The following is a 3,608-nucleotide window of genomic DNA, read 5'->3' on the forward strand; positions in this document are numbered from 1 at the left end:
GGATGGGGGCCGCGATCCGCCGCGCACCGGGCGTGGAGCGAGCGCCCGGCCAGAGTGAGCGCGTGTGCATGTGTGTACGTGAGTGTACGTGTGAAATGCGGCGGCGCCGGCCGCGGCGGAGTGTACGCTCGGCAAAAATATGAATAATCAACACATCGCTCACACCTCCGCCGCGAGCTGGGAGGGAGCTGGGAAGGAGCTGGGAGGTCCCGAGGGCTTTCCCCTGCCGGCTGGCTGGGGGAGGGGACCACCAGGAAAAGAGCGGGGGCATCTCAGAGTATCTCTTCAGTTATCTTTCCCCTCAACCGAGCTGAGACACCGGAAGAAAGGGACAGGGGGGAAAAAGTCACATTAAACTTTTTCTGGTTGAAAGGCCTTATCTTGCTTGCCACCGTGGTGTATTCGAAGACTGGCGTGGGTCTTTGTTCCCAGTTCTCCAAGTTATCGGACGAAAGGCCGTCTCCCATTCTCATTTTGTACATCTGCATCTCGGGAGAGAGCAAATCCCTCTGAAAGTGTCGCTGTCGAGGTTAAGGGTAAGACAGAGTGTGGCTAGTGCTGGGTGAACGTCCTGCCTCGGGTCCTTTGTATCTTACCCTCAACCTCCTCTTGAGTGAGGACCTGCTCTCCGGGGTCGCTTAATTCGGGGTCAGTTTGCCCCTCGGTCGCTGCGCCTTCAGGGCCGTGGCGACGCAGATGCCAACGTCGTCGTGCACGGGTACCTGGAAGGGCCTGCGACCGGCCGCTTTACCCCCGCGCAGCGCCGACCGGGGCTTGACGCGCGTGCCACCCCACCCACCCAGGAAGCCAGGCCCCCGGGCTCGCTTGGAGGCTGCAGACCACCTGCCACCCAACACACACACCTCCCGGGGCAGCCACTCCCGCGCGGCCGCGGGCCCAGGGCCGACGCCAGCTCTCCAAGCCCCCAACCGCGGCCGCGGCTTCGAAAATTTGTTCTCTTGACCTTGCTGCTTCCCTGCCTCGGCTCCGGCTCCCTCGCTCTCTGCGCCCGGAATAGGAGAACGGGAAGGAAGGGTGTTTCAGAGGCGGGATAGCGAGGGGAGAGGGAGCAAGCCAGAGAGGAGGAAGAAAAAGAGGAGAGAAGGGGGAGGAAGTGCTTTCTGGAGTTTTTAAGTGTTAGGGTAGAGGCAACTCTGGGTCCCACAGCCCATTTCGGGTAAACTCATTGCAGCGTCCCGACTGGCCTGGGTGTGAGCAATATCGTGTGTCTGTAAAACGTCGTTCCATGTTCCGTGCCCCCGCATTTTGGCCGCGGTGCCTGCTCCCGTCCCCCTTACTTAGTAAAAGCAAATCAGGAAGCAAATCTAACTTCACACCAAATTGTCCCGAAAGAGAAGTGTTCGGTGTGGATGGTGAAGTCCTCCTGAAATATTTGTCGTGCGTTTGTGAGTACAGTAGTATCTTTCCCCCCTCCTTCTCTAGGGAATTTTTATTTATGGAGCATACAAGCCCAGTTTTCGTAAGAAAAATGCCAACGTTGAAATTTGGAGTGGGGGTTAGTGGAGTTGGATATTTAGAAAAAATATTCCACGAAGGATTGTGATTTACATATTCGGCAGGGTTCGGAGATGGTGAGCAAATCCCTTTATTTCCATTACAAAAAAAAAAAAAAAAAAGCAAAGGTTCCAACTAAAACAAACAAACTGGAAAAACCACGAAGAGAGGCTTACTTATTCCATTTACGAAACCCAGACTGACTGTCCCTAAGGATCGAATTCCCTGGGTACCAATCAGCCTCTGTTCTTCGGGTTGCGCAGACCCAGGCCCCAAACGGAGTGTCTGGGAGGGTGGGGGTGAAGGTCAGGTTGTAAGGCCGGGGCGGGGGGGGGGGGGTGTTCTCACACCTCTGATTTCACCCCAGGGTCCTGCCCGACGAGAACGAGGCTTGGTGAGCAATTTTCGAAGAAAAATTTCCGAACCTCTGACCCGAAGGAGAGATGCGGCGCCCAGAAGACTGGACCGAACGATATTGGGGAACCGGGCTTTTAAACCGATCCGGAGGAAATTGAACACACCGCACTGAAGTGCGGATGTGAAACGTGAACGGAAAGAAACCCGGGGAGTTCCTTGGGAAGAGCGAACAAAGGAGGGGAGGGGGTAAAAGACGGAACACCACCCCCCACCTCAATTTTGTGTCAATCGAATGTCGTTTAGAATTGGAATAAAGGTCATTTAAGATTTTTCTCGACCCTGGCAAGGGGCGGAACGAAGCTCGCGGGCCGGAGCCGGGGATGCGCGCGCGGGCTTGGCACCCCCGCGGGGCCGGGCTTCCCTTGGCAGCAGCTGCGCCAGCCGGGCCCCCGCGCGGCTCGGGGCGGGATTTGTGTGGCGTGCTCTAAAAGGAGGTTTGTTGGGGGTAGCCAGAGGCTACAGAGACGGGAGTGACCCTCCAGGAGCAGCGTCTCACTTCACCACTAACCAACGCTCCTTCTGCGAGGGTGGCCAACTCTGCGTCCGCCCTCCCCAAAATCTGCACAAACAGAATTAAACCCAACCCGGTTGGCAGAAACGCTCCCTGCTCCCCAAAGGTCGGGCGCCCCCTTGCTGGACCCAAGGCTGCTACCCCCACTCCCTGTCCCCTCAGCTGTCCTTCCCTTGCTGGCCCCGGAACTTCGTCCCGCCCAGAGGGAACTTGGACGCCGGCGGCTCGCAGCCCATAGGCTCCCAGCGGTGCGGCGGGTGTTTGCCCAAGCTCCCTAACCCGCGCAGGGAGGGCGCTCCTAGCGCAGGCGGCTGGGAGGGGTGCGGTGCAGCTCCCATCCCCTCCCCGGTCAAAGTTCCGGGGTCTCGACTCTTCAAACTACCTCCTGGCAGGGCACAACGGCCCCTGAACTTGTCTCTGGGAGGTGAGGTGGGGGCGCCCGCATTGCGCGGCCCTCTGGTTTGGGGAGGGCAGCGGGGAGCCCGGAGAAAGGACCAATTCATTCACATCCAGAGGGGCATAATTTGGGTAGCAGCTGTTGGGGGAGAGAAGAGCCAGCGTCCTCGACCCGGGTTCTGCCCTTTAACCCCAGCCACCCCAGGCCTGAGCGGCAGGCGGTCCGGCCGGGCTTGGCCCCACTGCTGCCTCACAGTCCCTCGCACTGCGCTGGGTACCTCTCTTGGGCAGCATCGAGGTGCAGCAGCTGAGAGGCCCCTTGAAAAAAATCGCCGGGCTCATCAACACCTCTTGAGGGACTCGAGGGCTGTCCCACACTCCAAGGAACCCGAGGCATAGGCTCCGCTGGGCACACATCTCTGATGAGAATGGGGCTGGGTGATTTAAGTTCAGAGAGATTTACAAGGACAGCGGGTCGGGGTAGAAGACTCCGAGGGCTTGGTTTTTGCAGGAACCGAAATTATCCATAGAGAATTGCTGGTTTGAAACAGGGTAGAAGTTTCAATCCTGTACATTTCTCTCCTACCCTCCCTTTTTCTATGGACAACTTCTATCTTGGCTTCTATGACAGTCCCGTTCCATATTCTGGCGCCCGATCTTCCTTCATTTCTCCCTTTTGTCCAAGCCAGAGCTCTGGGGTCCCAGTGCCACAGTCAGCACAACCCAGAGGCTGGGGTTTCACGTTCTCCGCCCCCTAAATCAACTATTC

The 3,608-nt window shown here is 57.9% G+C and overlaps 1 long non-coding RNA gene across 1 annotated transcript; it reads left to right on the forward strand.

Annotated features, from left to right (window-relative positions):
- The first annotated feature begins 204 nt into the window (after window positions 1–204).
- LOC109277405 (uncharacterized) lies at window positions 205–2,209 on the forward strand. The gene is made up of 2 exons (XR_002085130.2): window positions 205–536; window positions 1,883–2,209. It is a non-coding gene; the product is annotated as an uncharacterized LOC109277405 (long non-coding RNA).
- Window positions 2,210–3,608: the final 1,399 nt, after the last annotated feature.

The sequence above is a fragment of the Panthera pardus genome, unplaced genomic scaffold, assembly GCF_024362965.1.
Source record: "Panthera pardus isolate Hobbes unplaced genomic scaffold, ASM2436296v1 HiC_scaffold_13, whole genome shotgun sequence".
NCBI lineage: Eukaryota > Metazoa > Chordata > Mammalia > Carnivora > Felidae > Panthera > Panthera pardus.